Raw genomic sequence first — 25,762 nt, forward strand, 5'->3', positions numbered from 1 at the left:
GTATTCAAAAAAGCAAAATACAGATCACTGTGCCATTTCACAAGATTAACCTTCCAAAATAAAACAAAAATCTTTTCTGTAACATACATGTAGTTAGTTTATAATTCTCTTGTCCTTTTGGTATTTTGAAATTTGTATTCCTGTGGAAAATATTTATCTTAATTCTCAGTTATTTTTGCAAAGTATATTTGGTAAGGATCTCATGTTTTAATGTATAAACTCTTTAAGGATGGGGCAAATAACTCTGAAGCGTTAATAGAAAAATCCCTCAAAAAATAGTAACAAGAAAGGAGAGATAAAGATTACCTGGACAGCATCAGAAGTGGGACAGCATCATAAGACAGGAATACATTCATGGGCATTTTAAAGTTATAACCAGATGCACAAACTACTTATCAAGGAATACTTGGGGGTAAGAGGAGAACTCTTGCTCCTTGAAAAGAAATAGCTAATTTTCTTTACAGCTAGATTGCTGGGCTCAAATTCCAACTGCGTCACTTACTAGCTATATATATATATATATTTTAAAATTTATTTTTGGCTGCGTTGGGTCATCATTGTTGCACGCTGGTTTTCTCTAGTTGCGGTGAGCAGGGGCTACTCTTCATTGCAGTGTGTGGGCCTCTCATTGCGGTGGCTTCTCTTGTTGCAGAGCACGGGCTCTAGGCTCGAGGGCTTCAGTAGTTGTGGCTCGCAGGCTCTAGAGAGTAGGCTCAGTAGTTGTGGCGCACAGGCTTAGCTGCTCTGCAGCATGTGGGATCCTCCCAGACCAGGGCTTGAACCCTGTTCCTTGCATTGGCAGGCGGATTCTTAACCACTGTGCCACCAGGGAAGCCCTAGCTATATTATTAAACTTCTCTGTATATCAACTTTCTTATCTTTAAAATGGGAATAATAATAGTTCTAAAGAAGTCCTATTGAGAGGATTACAATTTGTTAGTAACATGAAGTGCTTAGAATTGTGCCATGACTGTAGTATGGATTCAGTAAATGTTAACTATCATTTATAGTAAGAGTAGTAGTAGTTACTGTTATCATTATTTTATGAAAGATCACATTTTGTATTTTCTTTATCATAAAGACAGCATAACAACACTATGATCCTAACATTGAAATAATCAAATTGTACTAACAAAAAGTTCTTTTAAACGATCGATACTATTTCTTTGGGCCCTATGAGAAATAACTCGGTTGCTTGCATATGTGGTGACTCCTTTCCATATACATGCATATAGAGAAAACATCAGCTGAATTTGGGAACCACCATCCCACGTAAAATGATTACACATAACTCCAAAATCAGCAAGTATTTATTCGGTTCCTACTGTGCTTTGCCATAGAAGATACAAAGAAAGTATAAGATAGCCCTTGGCATTGAACTGCTTAGAGTTTCATAGGGGGAAATAAAAGGTATACATTTAGTGAGTAAATTAGAAAGCAAACAAGGCAAAGTTTAAACTAGTGCATGGTTTAGCAGTATATCTCAAATACCTATGTATCACAGGAATTTAGAGGGTGAAATGGGAAATGTGGTTAATTTGATGATGTTTCACAAATGAAGTAAATCTTATGGAAATAAAAATTTTGGATGATGGCAATGGTATGAATTCATGTAACCAGGATTAATCTTGGTTCTTGGTTCTTTAACTGAACAAAATTAACATCTAAACACTAGAGAAATGGGAAGATTTACCTGTGCTTTTTCTGATGCTTCCTGAAGGGATATTATTTCAGACCTCAAATATGCATTTTCTTCATGTTCCTTGTTGAAAGACAACTGTATATCCTACAGGAAAAAAAAGAATTTCTCTTTTTCTACATGTAAGAGCTATTACATGTATCTCTATCAAAAATACCTGTTCTGTATTGTGGCTAGTACCAATTCAAGTTCTAATATACATAGATAAGTGTCTTATAAAGGATTTTTTAAAATCTTGATATACCCAACCCCCAAACTTCTCTTAATTTATACATTATTTATCAAAACTATTTATTAAAAATATTCTCATACTGGGACTCCAATTAGAAAGAATTTGCCTAAAAACAAACCTTGATATTTACCTGGTATCCTTATGTCAAAAAAATTCTACTAAGATGAAATATTTTTAGTTTATGTTACATACACGTTTCTTCCTATTAGTAGTATGAGCTTATTATTTCAAAGAAACACATGCAAGGATCTTTGAAAATTATAAGTAGGGGAAGAGATTTTCATCAAGGAATACCTGAGGGTGGAGCAGAAGAAAGCACCTTTGCTCTGTGAAAAAAAAATGTTCTCTTTGAGATGAGGGAAAGGTGATAGGGATGTGAGTTTTGGGCTGGGTTTTACCTAATAGGTACTTAGTCAAATGGGGAAGAACAAAGTCTAAGTCCTCTTCCTTCAGAGAGAGAACCACTTTTCTAGCTTTCCAGAAGAAGCATCTCAAGAAAAGTTAACATCATATAACATCTACACCATGAGATTGATTTAGAAATGTCTTGATATAAAAGTAGTAACATTTATCCTATTTTTTATTTTTTATTGTGGTAAAATACACATAACAAAATTTATCATTTTAACCATTTTTAAGTCTTTTTAATGAAATGTCTTTTTTATTGAAGTATAGTTGACTTACAATATTGTGTTAGTTTCAGGTGTACAGCACAGTGATTCAGTTATATATAATAATAATACTATTAATATTATATACAAATATACATTATACTATTATATAATTACATATAACAATATGTATTCTTTTTCAGATTCTTTTCCCCTGTAGGGGAAAGGGGAGGGGAAGGATAAATTAGGAGGTTGGGATTAACATATACACACTACTCTATATAAAATAGATAACCAGCAAGGGCCTACTGTATAGCACTACACTCATTTTAACTATTTCTAAGAGTACATTTCACTTAAAACTATTTAAGTATTAAGTGTTAAATTCAGTGGTAGTAAGTACATACATTCATGTTGTTGATAAACCATCACCAAAAATAGTTAATATTTCTTACATTTCATAAAAAAAGCTTCACAGCAATTCATTTGCAATAGGTATAAAATGCAAATAAGTCTCAGTAGTTTTGCCAACTCACCTTTTTTCAAACTATACTAACCTGCATGAAATGATTTATTTCCTAATACCCAGTTGACAACAGTTCTGGATATACACTCATTTACACTGAAACTTTTTTTCATAAAGATTTTAGGAGAATCAGAAGGACTGTAAACCAACATGAGTAAGGAAATACTATTTAGTGAAGAGATGAAAGAAAACCTCTGTACTCAAAACCTCAAAACCTACCTTATTTTCTTCAACCAACTTGGAAATGAGGTCATCTCTAGAAACTAAAAACAAAGAAAGTCCACATAACTATGATGATAATAATTTACAAGTACATTGAAATCACATGGTATTTTCCCTGAGAAACTTTGATTAAAAAAATTGTTTTCGTCTGTAGTTTGCAGAAATAAGGAGAACGCAAGCATTTCTACCATATTTTTATAGACTGGAAACTAAATTAATTCCTGAACTAATATTAACTAATTCCTGAAATTATCAAGAAACTAGTCCACAGTCACGTACAATGGTAAATGAGGTCACGTTTTACTCAATGCACAGATGATGATGAGTCTGAGGGATTTCAAGACAGAGAGGCACACAATCAAAAAGATCAAAAAGCCTTTTGTTAGATTACTCTGACAAAGGCTCAATAAAGACAGGGAGATCAGTTCAGTAGCTGTTGGAGTAACCCAAGTGTAAAACAATGAGAGCTGGCTCTGAGGTAATGATGCAGAAGGAAAAGACTTGTGAAAAGCAAGCAGGGAGAACTGTCAGGACTTGGTGACTGACCAGTGGTGTAAAGGCAATAGATGAGTCAAGGAAAATATCTAGTGTACAGACCTGGACAGTGGGGGTGGTTGGTGGATTCTAACAGGGAATTCAGGGTAAGGAGCAGGTTTGGGGGATATAATGAGTAAAAATGACTGCAACACTTAAGCTTTCATCATGTGTTTTGAGGTATCTGCAAAGCATCTAAATATAGATGATTAGTTGGCAGTAAGATACCATCTGGAGCTCAGGGGGATGATTTGGTGTAGGAAAAAAAAAGATTTGAAACCACTCAGAGTATGTATATACAGTGAAAATAAAACCAAAGGCAGAAATAGAACAGTTTGGCACTGTATACTAGTAGACAAGAGATATAAACTTTTCTGAGGTTAATGTTTGGCTTCATAGAAAATTCATAAAGATCTATTAGTTTTGTTTCACTTAAAAATTCTAAAGCCAGAAAATTATAAAACATATAAAAACTCATTTTATTTAGGATATACTCAGAAAAACTGTACTTCTTGAAAATGAGTCCAAGACTCATTTTAAGTCAATTCTAATTTAACATATGTGAAGGATCAAAAAGATAAACTACATGATCTATTTTGAAAATTCCACTAGCCAAGGAAAGACTAAAAGGGGAATGTTTATCCTACTTTGGAGAACAATTTAATCACTTTAATTAATGTGTGTGTAATACACACACATATACACACACATATATACATATAATGTTTATTGCTAATAAATAAACAATTATTAATAAATAAGTACATTTTAAAATTCATTGAAGCAAATATCTAAAGGCATTCCTTTTATTAATATAGTTAGAATAACTATTTGTACCTTAAAGTAATAAAATTGCATGCATGTAAAGCATCTATTCTTCACTATGAAGCATATAGCTGGTATTCAGACAGGCTTCCTTTTTTATGTTAATTTGAATTACTGTTATTCTAATCTCAATGTTTTTAACGGTCTTCCATATATTCTTACAAAATTCAAAAAGCATTAATCCATTAAGAAAGTAACATTTTAAAAAATCACTTAATCAGAAGGACAACTAATATAATAGAAAGATCTGTGTTTAGTCCCAGCTATTCTATTTACTGTGGGTCGTTCACTATAGATCTTTTCATCCTTTTGTAGAATGGGGTACATTTTCTTATCTTTCTCACTAGTTTGCTGTTAGGCTCAAATGGGATAATGTGGTAGTACAATAAAATGTAACATGTATTTTTGTAGGCATGCAGTCACAGGAAGACAGAAAATTATTTAGGGACATTATCAGAGAGAACTTCACAGAATAAGTCATTACTCAACAACTATATGGAAAAAGAATACTTTCTGCTAAAAGCAGTAAGTAAAAGCATTGAATGGGTTACCCTTTATGGTTTCTTTTTTCTAATTTTCATTTCCCTTTTGGTATTCCCTGTCCTCATTACAGCCACAGAGCAGGCGGGCCACAGTGGCAAGAACATTGGGTTTGGAGTTAGAAGATCCAGGTTGAGGCCTCACTTCACCATTTATTCATTTTGTAACTTTAGGAATTACAGATAGTTTTGTGTGTTACATGAGATAACGTATGTGAAAGCCCTGTGTAAACCATGAAGTGTTATTCATGCGTAAAGCACTGCACTGGAACTCTGTGTGATCTCTATAGTGAGATCTACCTGAACACTGCTGTTACAATTATATATTAACAAACAGTCGTCTGATAAGGGCTGTTGGGTTGGAAGAAGCATGTCTCTGAGCAGCCTGGGATCAAGTCTAGACACTTCCATTTCCTAGCTCTGTCACCTTTTAGGACTATTTTTTAAAACAGACGTTTTTTCCTCCTCAAACGAGTAGTTAATCTAACCTCTCTCTATGGTACCTTACAACTATCCTTTACTACAAATACCAGTTGACCAAAATAGGTCGATAACCTGAAGAATGGAGAGTCTGACATGATAAATCGTTAGAATCAGTAGGATAGCAACGATTAATGACCTCATTTCCGTATTAGCATTCTATTATCCAATATTCAATCTAGATTTATAGAACCCAAATGTTCCCAAGTCCACAGTTAAATAAACATGAAAAAAATCTACATAAGTTTACAATTAAGAGGGTCAAATTCTATTTTATTACCAACATTCTCTGTCTTTCTCAGTGCCACAGATAAAAAGGAAATCAGCAACTTTTTACATTCAGGTCTGTGGGAAATACCAGTAACACTGGCCACTTCGAGAATTTGGAATCTTAAGAGTTTTCACATGAAATCTCAAAAATCTAACAAAAGTGTAATTTCTAGCATCTGTTTTCATACCTAGATCAGACTTGAGCTGTGAGGTAGTGGTCTCCAACTCTCCTTTCTGTTGTCGCTCCTGTGCCAGTAGTTCTTGGGTGGTCTGAAATCAGCAACACAGTTTTGCTGCAAAATTTGCACCTGAAATCGTATAAGAAAAACTCCTTTTCTGTAAGGTAAAGATTTCTACTAAGCTAACTTATAGCACAGGTGTAAGGCAGATTTTTCTGATCTTAATGTTCCTGGAGGAAGAAGCGGTGTTTATGTGTTACAGTTAAAAGATCTCAACAGAGTGCAGTGTCTTACAGCAGTGCTGTCCAGGAGAACTTTCTGTGCACTCTTCAACAGCACTCAAAATGTGGCCAGAGTGAGCGAGGAACTGAATCTTTAATTTTGTTTAATTTTAACAAATAAAATTAATTTTCATTTAAATAGCCACATGTGGCTAGTGCCTACTATATTGGCAGTATAAAGTATAGCAATAAAGGATCAGTTGCAAATTCTTTAAGTAGAATCCTCTTTATTCTACTTAAGGACATTGTAGAAGGACAGCACTCATTAAAATAATAAAAATTATGTACTCTAATAATAGGTATTATGATTTGAAACTACTAATTGCCTCAGTACTTAGAATTTAAAATATTCTAAATTACATATAGATATTTCAAATAACAACTTTGATGAAAGCAAAAATATTATGCTAAAATAATGAGACTTGAAAACAGCAATGTAAACACATTCCTGATTATCTTATTCCTTGCTTCAAATGTCAGCTCAGTTTAATCTTTCTTTTCTATGCACATCATACACAATACATATAGCATGAGACTAGGTCAGTGCCTTCCAAAATCAACTCTTGTAACAGAGATTATATGGTGTAGAGGGAAGGATTCCTTCCCAGGAACTAAGAGTTCACTTCTGTAAAGCCTGAGACAAAATAACCTCTCTGTCCTTAGCTCCCTCATTCATAAATTGAGAGCGCTGGACTAAATGGCATCAGAGTCCTTTCTTATTTTGCACTAAAATTTTTAAAATTGTAGTAAGAATGTTAATAGAGGAATACTAAAGAAAGAAATTTAATAAATCTAGAGGAAATAAGCAAAACTATAGGTTTGTAGGTAAAACATTGGCTTTTCCCTTTTGGTTTCACTTTCCCAGCATAAACAAGGGGAGAAAATCTCTCTACTTGTTTCCGTTCCACCTCCACTGTTGATCCCATTTCTTGAATTTTGAATAGCATGGCTGATCCAGATTTCTCAAGAGATTCCCTTAGGTGCTTCTCTTGAGACAGTTGTCTCCTTAGCTATAGAGCAACACTGCAGTTAGGCAAGACCAAGGGAACTTCATAGCAGTTTCACAAAGATCAAAGTCACCATAAAAAGTTTACCAGACACGCCATCTCACCCCCATTCTTTGTTCATTTATGACTACTCAGAAACATGCTTTTGTTTCTCCCTAACGGATAACCTTCTAGGAAATGCAGAGTCAAATTTGTTACCCTCATCTTCCTACTGTGTAAGTCTGTTTTCCAAACTGTGGGTCAAGACGCATTAGTAAGTTGCAAGAAGCACTTGAAAAAGGGGGGAGAAAAGAATACAAAGAAAATATCAGAGCACATAGCAAGTAATAAGGAAGGGTAAGTACTGCTTCATGAAATGTTTGTGTATATGCATGTATGTATGGTGTTGCAGTGTAAAATATGTCTTACAATGTATTGCTGTCAAAAGAAGTTTGAAAAACACTAATATGTCTTAGTATATGTATTTTCTGTGTTTCTCTATTTTCTAACTTTATTTTTTAACTCTTTATTTTCCTGTATTTTGATTTCTTCACCTATATATATATATATCTATATATATATCTATATATATAGATATATATATCTTTTTTATCCCATAGTATTATAAACATTCCTCTGAAAGCTGTTTCAATTATGTACTGGAATTTTTTTTTTCATGTATTGGAACTTAAAGATCAAAACAAATAATGAAGTAGTTGCTAAGCAGCAGACAAAAACAACACTCAAGAATTTGGGTACACTGACCTTATTTCTATCAGTAAATGACTATAAAATGAGTCAGATAAAGATACAAAGAAGGTTAAGAGTCTCTTTTATCATGAAGTAAAGAAATCCTTTCTAATTTAAATGGGAACTGAAAAATGCTGTTCCTTTTATGAAGTGACGTTAAATTGAAAGAATTTCTTTTTTAATTTATTTACTTATTTATTTATTTTTGGCTGCATTGGGTCTTCGTTGCTGCATGTGGGCTTTTTCTAGTTGCGGTGAGTGGGGGCTACTCTTCATTGTGGTGCGTGGGTTTCTTGTTGTGGTGGCTTCTCTTGTTGTGGAGGCTTCTCTTGTTGTGGAGCATGGGCTCTAGGTGAGTGGATTTCAGTAGTTGTGGCACATGGGCTTAGTTGCTCCATAGCATGTCGGATCTTCTCAGACCAGGGCTCGAACCCATGACTCCTGCATTGGCAGGCGGATTCTTAACCACTGCGCCATGAGGGAAGTTCCAGAAATTCTATTTTTAAACCCCAGTAAACATGACGTAAGAGTACACTTTATAACTCTTCTCTACATTGTACATATGCACTTTATATGTGCTTTCTTGAAGGATGATATACTTAACAATTTAAGAAGTTTTTAAAAAGTGAAATGAGATGAAAAATATGTTCACACGAAATAGTTACAAGATAGCCCATTTTGGAAATGTTCTATGATTTTCTTAACCGTACACCTAATATTGAACATTTGGATATTTCCAGTGTTTTGCTATTCTAAATACTGTTCTGCTGAACATGCTTGTGAATAAATCTTTCACTGAATTTCTGACTATTTCCTTGGGATAAATCCTACAAAAGAAATCACTAGGTTAAAGGTATAAACATTTTTTAGACTTTTGATACATTTTGTAATTCTCCTTCCAATTTTACCTTATCAGTAGTATTTGAATAAATCTCATCGGCACTACAGATTATCACTTTCTTAAATCTTTGCTAATAAATGAAAAACAACACCTTAATATTTTTGCATTTCTTTGGTTCCTAGTGAGATTAAACAGTTTCTAATATGGTTATTAGTTCTTTATATATTTTCTGAACTGTTCTTATCCTTTGCCCTCTGTTTTTTTAAGTCAGTTTAAGTTCTTTAAAAGGGAAGATTATTAACTGTCTAGTTTTGTTATGTTGTATTAGTTTTGCTTTTTTATACATATATAAGATTTTAATTTTTATATGGTCAAACTTATCAAGCTTTTTATAATCCTGTTCCTTCTTTTCAAGCTTAGAAATTCCTTCCTTATCCAATAATCAGTTAAATATTAATATTAGAATCTTATTTAAGAATGAGCTATAGTTTTTGTTTTGGGCTATATTTTTCAGGTTTTATTTTAGTATCAGATTATAATCACTTTATAATTTAGAGTAGCATAATATACTTTTCTAAGCTCTACATCGAATTATATAGTATAATTTGCTCAAGATATAATTTAAGTGCCTTCTAAAGGGAATCTTTATTTGATAACTATACTACTAAGATATTCATCCCTAAAGCATTATGAAGGGCTATCAGTTAATCTATTTCATGTTCATCAGAACCAGATTTCATATATATATATATATATATATATATATATATTTCTTATCTCTTAGAAAGATATATACTGCATTTACTTTATCTTTGTATAGTCCTTTGTTATGGGCTGAACTGCATCCCTCTGAAGTCCATATGTTGAAGCCCTAAACCCCAGTATCTCAAAATATGACTGTGTTTGGAGATAGGGCCTTTAAAGAGTTGTTTCAGTTATGAGGCCGCTGGGGTGGGCCCTAATCCAACATGACTGTTGTCCTTATAAGAAGAGGAAATTTGTACTCAAAGAGACACCAGGGATGTGTACACAGAGAAAAGACCATGTGAGGATACAGAAAAAAAGGCAGCCATCTGCAAGCCAAGGAGAAAGGACTCAGGAAAAAACCAAACCTGCTGATGATATTTTGATCTTGAACTTTTCACCTCCAGAATGGTGAGACATAAATTTCTGTTGTTAAAGCCACCAGTCTGTGGTACTTTGTTATGGCAGCCCCAGCGGACTAATACATCCTTCCTGCCTCACATACCCTCAAAATGTCCCTATTTGACTAGCACAGTCCTTCTACAGGTCCTTGACAAGTTCCATGAAAATTCAACATTTTACTACAGCGCCAAGAATTAAGACTTCCCCAATAAAAAAATAGTGTTAAGTGGCAATCCAAAGGATAGTCTTTTCAACAAATGGTGCTGGAACAACTAGACATACACATATACAAACTCACCCAAAGAATCTAGATACAGACCTCACACCTTTCACAAAAAATAATTCAAAACCTAAATGTAAAATGCAAGCTATAAAACTTCTAAAAGATAACATAGAAAAATCTAGGTGACCTTGGGTTTGGCAATGATATTTTATTAATAGATATAATACCAAAAGTACAATCCAGGAAAAAAAATGGGTAAGTTATACTTCATTAAAATTAAAAGCATCTGGGGCTTCCCTGGTGGTGCAGTGGTTGAGAGTCCGCCAGCCGATGCGGGGAACACAGGTTCATGCCCCGGTCCGGGAAGATCCCACGTGCCACAGAGCGGCTGGGCCCGTGAGCCATGGCCACTGAGCCTGCACGTCCGGAGCCTGTGCTCCACAACGGGAGAGGCCACAACAGTGAGAGGCCTGCGTACCGCAAAAAAAAAAAAAAAATTGAAAGTGTCTGCTCTGCAAAAGACACTGTTAAGAGAATGAAAAGATAAGCTAAAGATTGGGAGAAAATATTTGTAAAACACATACTGGATAAAGCATTGGTATCCAAAATATAAAAAGAACTCTAAAAACTCAACAATAAGAAAAAAAAACCCAGCTGCAAAGTGAGCAAATGATCTAAGATACCTCACCAAAGAAGATAGACAGATGGCAAATAAGCATATGAAAAGATGCTCAATATCACGTCCGTAGAAAACTGCAAATTAAAACAAGATACTGTACATACGCCTATAAATTTGGCAAAAATTCAAAACACTGACAACACAAAATGCTGGTGAGGATGTGGAACAACAGGAACACTCATTCACTGCTGGTGCGAACACAACATGGCATAGCCACTGCAACAGGTTGGCAATTTCTTGGAAAGCTAAACATAAGCTTATCATATGATAAGTATGAATCGTACTCCTAGGTGTTTATCCAAAGGAGTTGAAAACTTATGTTCATATTAAAAACTGCATATGAATGTTTACAGTAGCTTTATTCATAGTTGCCAAACTTGGAAGCAACTAAGATGTCCTTCAGTAGGTGAATGGATAAACTATGGTACATCCAGACAATAGATTATCGTTCACTGATAAAAAGAAATGAGCTATCAAACCATGAAAAGACATGGAGGATTAAATGCATATGCTAAGCGAAAGAAGCCAGTCCAAAAAGGCTACATGCTGTATGATTCCAACTAGAGAGACAGTGAAAAGATCAGTGGTTGCCAGGGGCTTGGGGAAAGACAGGGGTGGGGGAGAGAGGCGCGGGGTGATGTGTATGTAGAGCACAGGGCATTTTTAGGGCAGTGAAGCTATTCTGTATACTGTGATGACCAAAAAGTAAAACTTAATCTAAACTGTGAATTTAGTAATCATGTATCAAAACTGGTTCATCACAGACTAATACAGAATGTGAACAACAGAGGAAGCTCTGGGGGTGGGGAGAAAGGATATATGGGAACTCTGTTTCTGTACAGTTTTTCTAAAAACTTAAAACTGCTCTAAAAAGAATCTATTAAAATAGCCAAAATATTTTTTAAAGCATGAAACAATATACTCCAACTAACAATGAACAATCATGCTTTTATCAGTAACTATTGGCAAAAAAATACTCTACGTGAGAGAATGTCCCAAATAGCTACACTTACCACCCTAAACACACTGAAATTCATAATTTTTAAAATAGTGTATCTATTTCTGTTTTGTATAACAGAATATTTTAAATACAACTTGATCCTTTTGGTTTGGACTAATGTCAACTATTATTCTGTCAGGGAATATTGAGGTTTTTAGGCCACTGTCAAGGTGTATTGAACTGGTAATTCTTCTGACTCTTCCGCTGCTTTCAGCTGCAAATTTTTAGTCCAACAACTTTTAGCAGCCACCTACTCCATAATTCCAATCTGTTATCTACTGAAATTTAGACTGAAATGAAAGTTTTACGGTAAAATTAGTTGAGCAGACTTATTAAAAGCTTTTTATTTTAAACACAACTTTAGTGTAAAAGGCCTTTTTATGTCCACTTAACTCTAGTATATGGGCAACTCCATTAGTTTCACGGTAACTGTTTCCCTCCTGGCTCAGAGAGCATTTATTTTTTATTTCTGGTTTTGTGGCAGTACTGAGGTGAAAGGAAGTCTTAATGTCACATACGGGCAGGTATAACATCATGTGGCATATTTTTAAAATCTTCCGAATAAACAGCCACATATTTTCTTCTTCAATGGTTTCTTTTCATTTTATCCACTACCTTGACTTCCCCCTCTGCAATTCCAATGCCTCCTTCACCTTCCTTTTTATCTTACCTCCTGAATTTTAAGGTTCATTTTACGTTTTGTGGTCTTCAGTTCCTCTTCAATAATGGCTGCATTCTTCTAAAAATAGGAGAAAAGGTTCTAAATGATCTGAAATGACAGGAAGAAACTGTCTATGGTATATCACAGTTCAAATCTAGACTTTTTTGGGGCAACCTATAAATGCTAATCTGAATACAGTTATAAACACTTCTTATTATTAGTCTAAGTAATTATTACAATGAGATATTTAAAGTTATTTTATTACTTTCATTCATGACTTCTATCATTTTCCCTTTCAGATAATTAAAAAAATGATTAGTCACATGTACCTCCTATGTAAAATTCAATAATCAGAGGAAAACCTGGTAATTGCTAGACATTTTTCTTACAGGGTATAGTCCTATTTTTTTAAGTACTCCATTTTTTCTAGCCTCAAATATTATCTATGCTTAGGAGTTGAGGATGAAAAACACAGCTTTCACTATTCATCCTCTTTTATATTATTATTAATGGCACTATAATCTAAGATGTAAAAACTCAAAGCTGTCCTTGCCTTCTTCTCTACCTTCAGCCCCTATCCAATACCACATTCTAACAAATCTTTCCTCTCAAAATGCCACAACCGTAGTTCAGACCTAATAAGGTCTATGTCTCAAATAAGGCAATGGATTCCTAATGGGTTTTCCTATCTCCAATCTCTTCTCCTGTAATTGATACTCTACACTACTGCTAGATTAGTCTTCTCGTTTTCAATTATGTCACTTTCTTATCAAAAATTTAATCACTCCCCATAGGATCAAGCCCAACTGCTTAATTATTGATTTTGAGATCCTCTATGACGTTATCCGTTGCCAATTTCCAACTTATTTTACACAAACAAATCCTCACTCCTGTCCAGCTAGTTTATGCATTGCCTCCTAACTGCACCCAAGGGAAAGATCTAGGTTCAAATCTGAGTTACAGGAAGAAAACAGGCAAGTGTGATCTCAGAGAGATGACTTCTCTCTGAGCCCCAGTACACTCATCATTGAAATAGAGACAGTAGGGCTTCCCTGGTGGCGCAGTGGTTGAGAGTCCGCCTGCCGATGCAGGGGACACGGGTTCGTGCCCCGGTCCGGGAAGATCCCACATGCCGCGGAGTGGCTGGGCCCGTGAGCCATGGCCGCTGAGCCTGCGTGTCCGGAGCCTGTGCTCCGCAACGGGAGAGGCCACAACAGTGAGAGGCCCGTGTACCGCAAAAAAAAAAAAAAAAAAGAGAGAGAGACAACAATATCCTCCATCTTGAGGTTTTGCAGAGATTAAACAAAACATGTTTTAAACAAAATAACATCTGTTACACTGCCTGGCCTGTGAAGAGAAAACAAAATCATTAGTTTTTTTTCCCTAGTCTTATTTTTTGCTGCCTCTGTGTGAGGTCTTTTAAATGTCCTCACCTCACTGCTTTGCCTTCTAAAGGCTCATCTCAAGTCCCATGTCTTCCTTGAAGCCTAGCCTAATCTGTTCTAGACAGGACACACGTACCTTCTCAAACCCACCTGAATACAGAACACTTAGTTGGCAATATTTGCTTATTGTCCTACACTGTCCTTTAATATTTCTTATACCCTTCTTTTCTCTCTTTTCTCCTGCTGTGCCTTGTGCTCCCAGCTAGCATACAAGCTCTTGTAGAGCACAGACTCCCTCATATCTCTGGATCCACACAGTCACAGGTAGAGGGTAGGAATCTATAAATACTCAATTACCGACAGCACACAATGTTATAGGCTATCGATGTAGATAAATTTCAGATGTCAAGAATCCTCACACCAACATCACCTATTTTTAAAAGTCAGCTTTATGGGTCTGTTGCCTCCTCCAGCTAACACATTAACAGTGAGTTTGTATTCCAGAACTCTGGACTCAAACCTTTGTCTCTGAGGCAAGCTGCAGAGTCACAGTCAACCTTTGCACCTCATCTTGTGCCGTGTCTTCTTTCTCTTTTACATCTCTTAGTTGCTGGCACAAATTCATCACTTCCAGTTGCAATAGCTTCAGATCCTTGGAATGCTCCTCCTGTGTGGTATTCAGTCTTTCCTTCAGAAAATCTATCAGACAGGACAGGAGGGTCATCAAGCAGTTTAAAGAAGGTCAGGAAAGGAAAAGAATCATGAACTCATCAAGCACCCACACAGGACCGAATTTCTGATGACTCTCTTCTCTCTATACCTGTTTTCTGTGGGTTCAAATCTTTTTCAGTTTGCAGATGAAGATGTTCATCTTCAAGGACTGGATGAGGCTTTCCACACGGCACATTCGATTTACCAGAAACTCACAGTTCTTCCATAAAATATCTGTTTTTCCTGAACAAATTATTTCATTCTGGATAGGGCTAATGATGTTCTGGCTCACAGGCTCTTCTAAATATTTTGGAGTTTCCAAGTGGCCTCTGGACAAAGATCCCAATATAACAATATTATCCCAACCATCGAATCAATGTAACACTTCTACTGAGTATAAAAACTATAGTCTTTAGTTAACCAGTATCTGATAGCCCCTGCAAATTTAAACATAGAGAGCACTATTAGGTAAAGAGGACGAGACCAATGTGGGATGGGTAAAGACCACTGATTTTTTTTTTTTTTGCGGTATGCGGGCCTCTCACTGTTGTGGCCTCTCCCGTTGCTGAGCACAGGCTCCGGACATGCAGGCTCAGTGGCCATGGCTCACGGGCCCAGCCACTCCGCGGCATGTGGGATCTTCCCAGACCGGGGGACGAACCTGTGTCTCCTGCATCGGCAGGTGGACTATCAACCACTGCACCAGCAGGGAAGCCCAAGACCACTGATTTTTTAACGGTTATTTTAATCGGAATTTTTTGTAAACTTATTTTGTATGTAAAAGCAAGTGATATATAAAACAGGTTAAATGCTAATTCTATAATGGTAAACTAAGAATTAAAGTTAGCATGGAGGCAGTATTTCACATCCTTTTTAGAAAATTTTTAAACAAGGTGATAATAAATATTCCCATTTTGTTCTAACATACTCAACACTGGTACAAATTTAATCTTTGCTGAAGAGTTATTTATTCTATGTGTGCTATAATACCAACTATACCAATTTTAGGTCTTCATAAGAGACACTCAGGAAATACATACGTAATTTTAAAGACAATCACACCAGTAAATTCAACATTGGCCACTTAAGCACCCAGATTCCTCAAGGCCTTTTGACAATCTAACTTTTAATGGCAATAACTTCTTCAGGAGCACAAAGGAAAAACACAGTTCTTCTTTTGAGTACTTCATTCTAAACTATGAATTTTTTTAAGACTTATAACCTTTCTTTTAATTTACAACAAATTTGGAGAAAGAAAATACAGACCATATTAATGGCATGAATCAAGTTGTAGATGTTCACCTTAACTAATATCAAAGTCTATTTTTATTTTTAAAAAAGGCCCCAATTTTTTTCTAATTATGTAAAAAATTACATTTGTTTTTAATCAAGTATTGAGGGAGAATAGGATATCAAGGTTTGTGCACCTAATTAACACACTTTAAAAATCTGTTTAGAATAGTGGTAGTAGCTCCATTACAGGAGGACAACTCTTTATCTTGCAAATATTTCCTAATTAGTATTCTAATGTTATTTCTCAATTCTTTTCTAAGTACTTATTTCACCTGCCAAACCACCCACACTGTGACTCCTTATTAGTAACCAGTGAGGCAAAATTTCTTCAACCTACAAAGATATTGTAACACAATTTTTTTATTTGTTACCTTTTTTCACCAAAGTCCAACATTATTAGGTCATCTCTCAGAGAACTGGTCTGTTTGTCAACTATTCTCATCCTTTGCTGAAGTACCGTAAATGTTTCAGAAGCTGTAACATTGAAGCGGGCTGGAGAGAAGACTGCTCTGGACATTGTAGTTTCCATATGTACCTGAGATTAAAGTCACAATATTAGTGTAGTCGGTTCTATTATTGTTCAGAATAGCCACTGCCCCTTCCTGTGGAGGATTATACATCCCTGTCCTGTTGAGCTTGGAAATGGCCATGTGTCCTGCCTTGCTCAGTTAAATGTGGGTAGAAGCTTTAAGAGCCAACTTGTCATTCATCATCTCTTTTCCCTTCTCCATGCGATGAGCAACATCCCAGATAGGGCCTGCTCCATGTGCCAAGATCCCAGAGTAAAGATTACATGAGCAGAGCCATGGCCCATCCTTGACATACAGTGTGAGTGAGCAAGAAACTAATGTTGTTATAAGCCACAGATGGTTAGGTAGTTTGTTACTGCAGCACAGTCTAGTCTAACCTGTCTGCTACTATTAGACATACACTAGGACCTATGACTTGGCTGAAGAAGTTATTACCTCTTTTCATTGCCAGCCATTTTCATTTTAACATATTCCCATCCAACCATTCTGAAAACAAAACAAAACAACACTCTACAGTACTTGGATCTCTGAGCAGTTGTCATAAAATAGGTTTACCAACTACCTTGAAGCAGTGACTTTTAAAAAGAACTTGCAAACATAACTTCATAGCAAAGACTCTTTTACACTTACTGACATCAAATTTCCAGACTCCTCCCGCAAGACCACATGAGAGTAAATGGGAGTAGTGAGACTACTCTTTCAGGTATTAGTGACAGAAGCAGAATCAGCTTATAAGAAGTCCCAACATTTAAACGAATCATGTGCTCAAAGTTCAATGACAAGATCATTGGTGGAAACTTTAAGGACATTTTCCTGCAACTCTATCCTGTACAGACAGTTCTATACTAATCAAACCATAAACCTTAAGCATCACTAGCAATGGTGTATCTGTGGGAATGTGTTCACAAAGGCCCCACCTGGGATATTCGTAATACAACTTTCTCTCCCACTTGCTGTGTGATTAGATGCCTCCCCGAGGTATCCCAGGCAATGGAAGTGGGGACTCCCTTAGGTTCAAGTCACTGAAGGTGGTCCCCAGGACCCAGGGAAGGAATTAAACAAGTGTTAAAACTGGTGGCAGGATTTAAGGGGGCACCAGCGGAAAGGCTGAGCGTCTTGCCAATGGAACACTGTTACAGCCACCGAGGACAGCTCTCTAACCACCTTCTGTCTTTCCCCCACTGGTCCCAGAGAACGGCCTGTTTCTCTCTTTTTACTTAAAACAAAACAAAACAAACCCCAAAAAAACAAACAAATACTTTACTGAGGAATAGTTGAAAAATATAATTGTATACATTTAAAGTGTACAGAGAAATACAGCTACACGTGGAACAACTCCTAGAGAACACCTACTGAACGCTGGCAGAAGACCCCAGACCTCCCAAAAGGCAAGAAACTCCCCACATACCTGGGTAGGGCAAAGTGGAGAGATCCCCGCACAGAGGATCAGTGCCGAGCGGCACTCACCAGCCCGAGAGGCTTGTCTGCTCGCCCGCCGGGGCGCACAGTGCTGGAAGCTGAGGCTCGGGCTTCGGTCAGAGCGCAGGGAGAGGACTGGGGCTGGCGACGAGAACTCAGCGTGAAGGGGGCTAATGTGCCACAGCTAGCTGGCAGGGAGTCTGGGAAAACTCTGGAGCTGCCGAAGAGGCAAGAGACTTTTTCTTCCCTCTTGGTTTCCTGGTGCGTGAGGAGAGGGGATTAAGAGCACTGCTTAAAGGGGCTCCACAGACGGGCGCGAGTCGCGACTGAAAGCAAGGAGCCCAGTGACGGGCGTGGGACGCTGGGGCTGCTGCTGCTGCCGCCAAGAAGCCTCTGTGCGAGCGCAGGTCACTGCCCACACTGCCCTTCCGGGAGCCTGTGCAGCCCGCCACTGCCGGGGTCCCGGGATCCAGGGGCGGCTTCCCTGGGAGAACGCACGACGCGCCTCGGGCTGGTGCAACGTCACGCCGACCTCTGCCACTGCAGGCTCGCCCCGCACTCCGTGCCCCTCCCTCCCCTCTGCCTGAGTGAGCCAGAGTCCCCGAATCAGCGGCTCCTTTAACCCTGTCCTGTCTGAACGAAGAACAGACGCCCTCCGGCGACCTACACGCAGAGGCGGGGCCAAATCCAAAGCTGAGACCCAGGAGCTGTGAGAACAAAGAAGAGAAAGGGAAACCTCTCCCAGCAGCCTCAGAAGTAGCGGATTAAAGCTCCATAATCAACTTGATGTACCCTGCATCTGTGGAATACATGAATAGATAACACATCATCCCAAATTGAGGAGCCAGGAGTCAGTGCTGTGCCTCTGAGGTGGGAGAGCCAAATTCAGGACACTGGTCCACAAGAGACCTCCCAGCTCCACATAATATCAAACGGAAAAAATCTTTCAGAGATCTCCATCTCAACACCAGCACCCAGCTTCACTCAACGACCAGCAAGCTACAGTGCTGGACACCCTATGCCAAACAACTAGCAAGACAGGAACACAACGCCACCCATTAGCAGAGAGGTGGCCTAAAATCATAAAAAGTCCGCAGACACCCCAAAACACACCACCAGACGTGGACCTGCCCACCAGAAAGACAAGATCCAGCCTCATCCACCAGAACACAGGCACTAGTCCCCTCCACCAGGAAGCCTACACAACCCACTAAACCAACCTTAGCCACTGGGGACAGACACCAAAAACAACGGGAACTACGAACCGGCAGCCTGCAAAAAGGAGACCCCAAACAGAGTAACATAAGCAAAATGAGAAGACAAAAACACACAGCAGGAGAAGGAGCAAGATAAAAACCCACAAGATCTAACAAATGAAGAGGTAATAGGCAGTCTACCTGAAAAAGAATTCAGAATAATGATGGTAAAGATGATCCAAGATTCTATTTCCCAGATCCAAAATCTTGGAAATAGAATAGACAAAATGCAAGAAACAGTTAACAAGGACCTAGAAGAACTAAAGATGAATCAAGCATCGATTAAAACCACAATACATGAAATAAAAAATACTCTAGATGGGATCAATAGCAGAATAACTGAGGCAGAAGAACGGATAAGTGAGGTGGAAGATAAAATAGTGGAAATAACTGCTGCAGAGCAAAATAAAGAAAAAAGAATGAAAAGAACAGAGGACAGTCTCAGAGACCTCTGGGACAACATTAAACGCACCAACATTCGAATTATAGGGGTTCCAGAAGAAGAAGAGAAAAAGAAAGGGACTGAGAAAATATTTGAAGAGATTATAGTTGAAAATTTCCCTAATATGGGAAAGGAAATAGTTAATCAAGTCCAGGAGGCACAGAGAGCCCCATATAGAATAAATCCAAGGAGAAATACACCAAGACACATATTAATCAAACTGTCAAAAATTAAACACAAAGAAACCATATTAAATGCAGCAAGGCAAAAACAACAAATAACACACAAGGGAATCCCCATCAGGATAACAGCTGATCTCTCAGCAGAAACTCTACAAGCCAGAAGGGAGTGGCAGGACATAATTAAAGTGATGAAGGAGAAAAACCTGCAACCAAGATTACTCTACCCAGCAAGGATCTCATTCAGATTTGATGGAGAAATTAAAACCTTCACAGACAAGCAAAAGCTGAGAGAGTTCAGCACCACCAAACCAGCTTTACAACAAATGCTAAAGGAACTTCTCTAGGCAAGAAACACAACAGAAGTAAAAGACCTACAAAAACGAACCAAAAACAATTAAGAAAATGGGAATAGGAACATACATATCGATAATTACCTTAAATGTAAATGGACTAAATGCTCCCACCAAAAGACACAGATTGGCTGAATGGATACAAAACAAGACCCATATATATGCTGTCTACAAGAGACCCACTTGAGACCTAGAGACACATACAGACTGAAAGTAAGGGGATGGAAAAAGATATTCCATGCAAATGGAAATCAAAAGAAAGCTGGAGTAGCAATTCTCATATCAGACAAAATAGACTTTAAAATAAAGACTACTAGAAGAGACAAAGAAGGACACTACATAATGATCAAGGGATCGATCCAAGAAGAAGATATAACAATTGTAAATATTTATGCACCCAACATAGGAGCACCTCAATACATAAGGCAAATACTAACAGCCATAAAAGGAGAAATCGACAGTAACACCATCATAGTAGGGGACTTTAACACCCCACTTTCACCAATGGACAGATCATCCAAAATGAAAATAAATAAGGAAACACAAGCTTTAAATGATACATTAAACAAGATGGACTTAATTGATATTTATAGGACATTCCATCCAAAAACAACAGAATACACATTTTTCTCAAGTGCTCATGGAACATTCTCCAGGATAGATCATATCTTGGGTCACAAAACAAGCCTTGGTAAATTTAAGAAAATTGAAATTGTATCAAGTATCTTTTCCGACCACAGTGCTATGAGACTTGATATCAATTACAGGAAAAGAGCTGTAAAAAATACAAACACATGGAGGCTAAACAATACACTACTTAATAACGAAGTGATCACTGAAGAAATCAAAGAGGAAATTAAAAAATACCTAGAAACAAATGACAATGGAGACACGACGACCCAAAACCAATGGGATGCAGCAAAAGCAGTTCTAAGAGGGAAGTTTATAGCAATACAATCCCACCTTAAGAAACAGGAAACATCTAGAATAAACAACCTAACCTTGCACCTAAAGCAATTAGAGAAAGAAGAACAAAAACATCCCAAAGTTAGCAGAAGGAAAGAAATCATAAAAATCAGATCAGAAATAAATGAAAAAGAAATGAAGGAAACGATAGCAAAGATCAATAAAACTAAAAGCTGGTTCTTTGAGAAGATAAACATAATTGATAAACCATTAGCCAGACTCATCAAGAAAAAAAGGGAGAAGACTCAAATCAATAGAATTAGAAATGAAAAAGGAGAAGTAACAACTGACACTGCAGAAATACAAAAGATCATGAGAGATTACTATAAGCAACTCTATGCCAATAAAATGGACAACCTGGAAGAAATGGACAAATTATTAGAAATGCACAACCTGCCAAGATGAAATCAGGAAGAAACAGAAAATATGAACAGACCAATCACAAGCACTGAAATTGAAACTGTGATAAAAAATCTTCCAACAAACAAAAGCCCAGGACCAGATGGCTTCACAGGTGAATTCTATCAAGCATTTAGAGAAGAGCTAACACCTATCCTTCTCAAACTCTTCCAAAATATAGCAGAGGGAGGAACACTCCCAAACTCATTCTACGAGGCCACCATCACCTTGATACCAAAACCAGACAAGGATGTCACAAAGAAAGAAAACTACAGGCCAATATCACTGATGAACATAGATGCAAAAATCCTCAACAAAATACTAGCAAACAGAATCCAACAGCACATTAAAAGGATCATACACCATGATCAAGTGGGGTTTATTCCAGGAATGCAAGGATTCTTCAATATATGCAAATCAATCAACGTGATATACCATATTAACAAATTGAAGGAGAAAAACCATATGATCATCTCAATAGATGCAGAGAAAGCTTTTGACAAAATTCCACACCCATTTATGATAAAAACCCTGCAGAAAGTAGGCATAGAGGGAACTTTCCTCAACATAATAAAGGCCATATATGACAAACCCACAGCCAGCATCGTCCTCAATGGTGAAAAACTGAAACCATTTCCACTAAGATCAGGAACAAGACAAGGTTGCCCACTCTCACCACTCTTATTCAACCTAGTTTTGGAAGTTTTAGCCACAGCAATCAGAGAAGAAAAGGAAATAAAAGGAATCCAAATTGGAAAAGAAGAAGTAAAGCTGTCACTGTTTGCAGATGAAATGATACTATACATAGAGAATCCTAAAGATGCTACCAGAAAACTACTAGAGCTAATCAATGAATTTGGTAAAGTTGCAGGATACAAAATTAATGCACAGAAATCTCTGGCATTCCTATATACTAATGATGAAAAATCTGAAAGTGAAATCAAGGAAACACTCCCATTTACCATTGCAACAAAAAGAATAAAATATCTAGGAATAAACCTACCTAAGGAGACAAAAGACCTGTATGCAGAAAATTATAAGACACTGATGAAAGAAATTAAAGATGATACAAATAGATGGAGAGATGTACCATGTTCTTGGATTGGAAGAATCAACATTGTGAAAATGACTCTACTACCCAAAGCAATCTACACATTCAATGCAATCCCTATCAAACTACCACTGGCATTTTTCACAGAACTAGAACAAAAAATTTCACAATTTGTATGGAAACACAAAAGACCCCGAATAGCCAAAGCAATCTTGAGAACGAAAAATCTAGCTGGAGGAATCAGGCTCCCTGACTTCAGACTATACTACAAAGCTAGAGTAATCAAGACAGTTTGGTACTGGCACAAAAACAGAAAGATAGATCAATGGAACAGGATAGAAAGCCCAGAGTTAAACACACGGACATATGGTCACCTTATCTTTGATAAAGGAGGCAGGAATGTACAGTGGAGAAAGGACAGTCTCTTCAATAAGTGGTGCTGGGAAAACTGGATAGGGACATGTAAAAGTATGAGATTAGATCATTCCCTAACACCATACACAAAAATAAGCTCAAAATGGATTAAAGACCTAAATGTAAGGCCAGACACTATCAAACTCTTAGAGGAAAACATAGGCAGAACACTCTATGACATAAATCACAGCAAGATCCTTTTTGACCCACCTCCTAGAGAAATGGAAATAAAGACAAAAATAAATACATGGGACCTAATGAAACTTAAAAGCTTTTGCACAGCAAAGGAAACCATAAACAAGACCAAAAGACAACCCTCAGAATGGGAGAAAATATTTGCAAATGAAGCAACTGACAAAGGCTTAATCTCCAAAATTTAGAAGCAGCTCATGCAGCTCAATAACAAAAAAACAAACAACCCAATCCAAAAATGGGCAGAAGACCTAAATAGACATTTCTCCACAGAAGATATACGGACTGCCAACAAACACATGAAAGGATGCTCAACATCTTTACTCATTATAGAAATGCAAATCAAAACTACAATGCGATATCACCTCACACCAGTCAGAATGGCCATCATCAAAAAATCTAGAAACAATAAATGCTGGAGAGGGTGTGGAAAAAAGGGAACACTCTTGCACTGCTGGTGGGAATGTGAATTGGTACAGCCGCTATGGAGAACGGTATGGAGGTTCCTTAAAAAAGTACAAATAGAACTACCATATGACCCAGCAATCCCACTACTAGGCATATACCCTGAGAAAACCATAATTCAAAAAGAGACATGTACCAAAATGTTCATAGCAGCCCTATTTACAATAGCCCGGAGGTGGAAACAACCTAAGTGTCCATCATCGGATGAATGGATAAAGAAGATGTGGCACATATATACAATGGAATATTACTCAGCCATAAAAAGAAATGAAATTGAGCTATTTGTAATGAGGTGGATAGACCTAGAGTCTGTCATACAGAGTGAAGTCAGTCAGAAAGAGAAAGACAAATACTGTATGCTAACACATATATATGGAATTTAAGAAAAAATAATGTCATGAAGAACATAGGGGTAAGACAGGAAGAAAGACACAGACCTACTAGAGAATGGACTTGAGGATATGGGGAGGGGGAAGGGTAAGCTGTGACAAAGTGAAAGAGCAGCATGGACATATATACACTACCAAACGTAAGGTAGATAGCTAGTGGGAAGCAGCCGCATAGCACAGGGAGATCAGCTCGGTGCTTTGTGACCGCCTGGAGGGGTGGGATAGGGAGGGTGGGAGGGAGACGCAAAAGGGAGGGGGTATGGACACATATGTATATGTATAACTGATTAAATTTGTTATAAAGCAAAAAATAAAAGGAAGAAAAATAAAAATAAAGTGAGAAAAAAAAATAAAGTGTACAACATGATGATTTTATATACATATACCTTGCAGGATGGTTACCAAGATCAAAATAATTAACACATCCACATAATTAACAACCTCACATAGTTGACGTAAGTAACTTTTTTTCTTTGTGGTAAGAATACTTAAAGATCTACTCTCAGCAACTTTCAAGTATACAATACCATATTATTAACTATAGTCACCATGTTATACATTTGATCCTCAGAATGTCTTATTTGAAAAGGCAACCTGCAGAATGGGAGAAAATATTCGCAAACCATATATCTGATAAAGGGTTAATATCCAAAATATATAAAGAATTCATACAACTCAGTAGCAAAGGAAGAAATAATCCAATTAAAAAATGGGCAGAGGGCCTAAATAGGCATTTTTCTAAAGAAAATATACAGGTGGCCAACAGGTACATGAAACGATGCTCAGCATCACCAATCATCAGGGAAATGCAAATCGAAATCACAAGATAGTAGCTCACACCTGTTAGAATGGCTAGTTTTAAAAGACAGATAACAAACGTTGGCAAGGATGTGGAGGAAAGGGAACCTTATGTACTGTTGGTGGGAATGTAAACTGGTACAGCCATAATGGAAAACAGTATGGAGGTTTCTCAAAATATTAAAACTTGAACTACCATATGATCCAGCAACCCCACTCCTGGGTATATATCTGAAGGAACTAAAATCAATATCTTGAGATATCTGCATACCCATGTTCACTGCACCATTATTCACAATAGCCAAGAGATGGAAACAACCTAAACGTCCTTCAGTGGATGAACAGATAAAGATGTGATTTACATATATATATATATATATATATATGGAATGTTATTCAGCCACATGAGGGGAAATCCTGCCATTTGCAGGATGAATCTGGAGGGCATTATGCTAAGTGAAATAAGCTGGGCAGAGGAAAAACAGTGTGTGGTTATCACTTATATATGGACTCTAAAAACCAAACAAACAAAAAAATCTGATTTCATAGAAACAGAGAATAGAATGGTGGTTGCCAGGGGCTGGAAGATAGGGGAAATGGAATGATGTAGGTCAAAGGGTACACATTTTCTTTTTATTCTTATTTTGTGCTCCTGACCAAGATTTCTCTCCTTTGTGCTGCTCTATAAAACAGAATGCATTTCCGACACACATAACCTTTTGGAATTCTTTAGATTTTCTGTTAACAAACAGCTTAAGGACAGGGGGTAAAGAAGTTCTCTTCTATTAACTGCTTTTCATGCTTTCCAGTCGTTCTTGAAGGGAATGACAAAAGTA

At 37.2% G+C, this 25,762-nt stretch overlaps 1 pseudogene across 1 annotated transcript in view; it reads right to left on the reverse strand.

Annotated features, from left to right (window-relative positions):
* The window catches only part of LOC308610846 (coiled-coil domain-containing protein 150-like), a 91,800-nt pseudogene extending 75,198 nt beyond the window's left edge, over positions 1 to 16,602 (reverse strand). Inside the window, exons 1-8 of the transcript in view lie at positions 16,445 to 16,602; positions 14,890 to 15,109; positions 14,590 to 14,768; positions 12,694 to 12,762; positions 7,292 to 7,408; positions 6,127 to 6,246; positions 3,288 to 3,331; positions 1,694 to 1,786 (exon numbers count right to left, since the gene is read on the reverse strand). The product of the transcript in view is annotated as a coiled-coil domain-containing protein 150-like (transcript). The remainder of the gene's footprint in view (positions 1 to 1,693; positions 1,787 to 3,287; positions 3,332 to 6,126; positions 6,247 to 7,291; positions 7,409 to 12,693; positions 12,763 to 14,589; positions 14,769 to 14,889; positions 15,110 to 16,444) is intronic.
* Positions 16,603 to 25,762: the final 9,160 nt, after the last annotated feature.

The sequence above is a fragment of the Mesoplodon bidens genome (genome assembly GCF_964165515.1).
Source record: "Mesoplodon bidens genome assembly, contig: HAP1_SCAFFOLD_39, whole genome shotgun sequence".
Lineage (NCBI taxonomy): Eukaryota > Metazoa > Chordata > Mammalia > Artiodactyla > Ziphiidae > Mesoplodon > Mesoplodon bidens.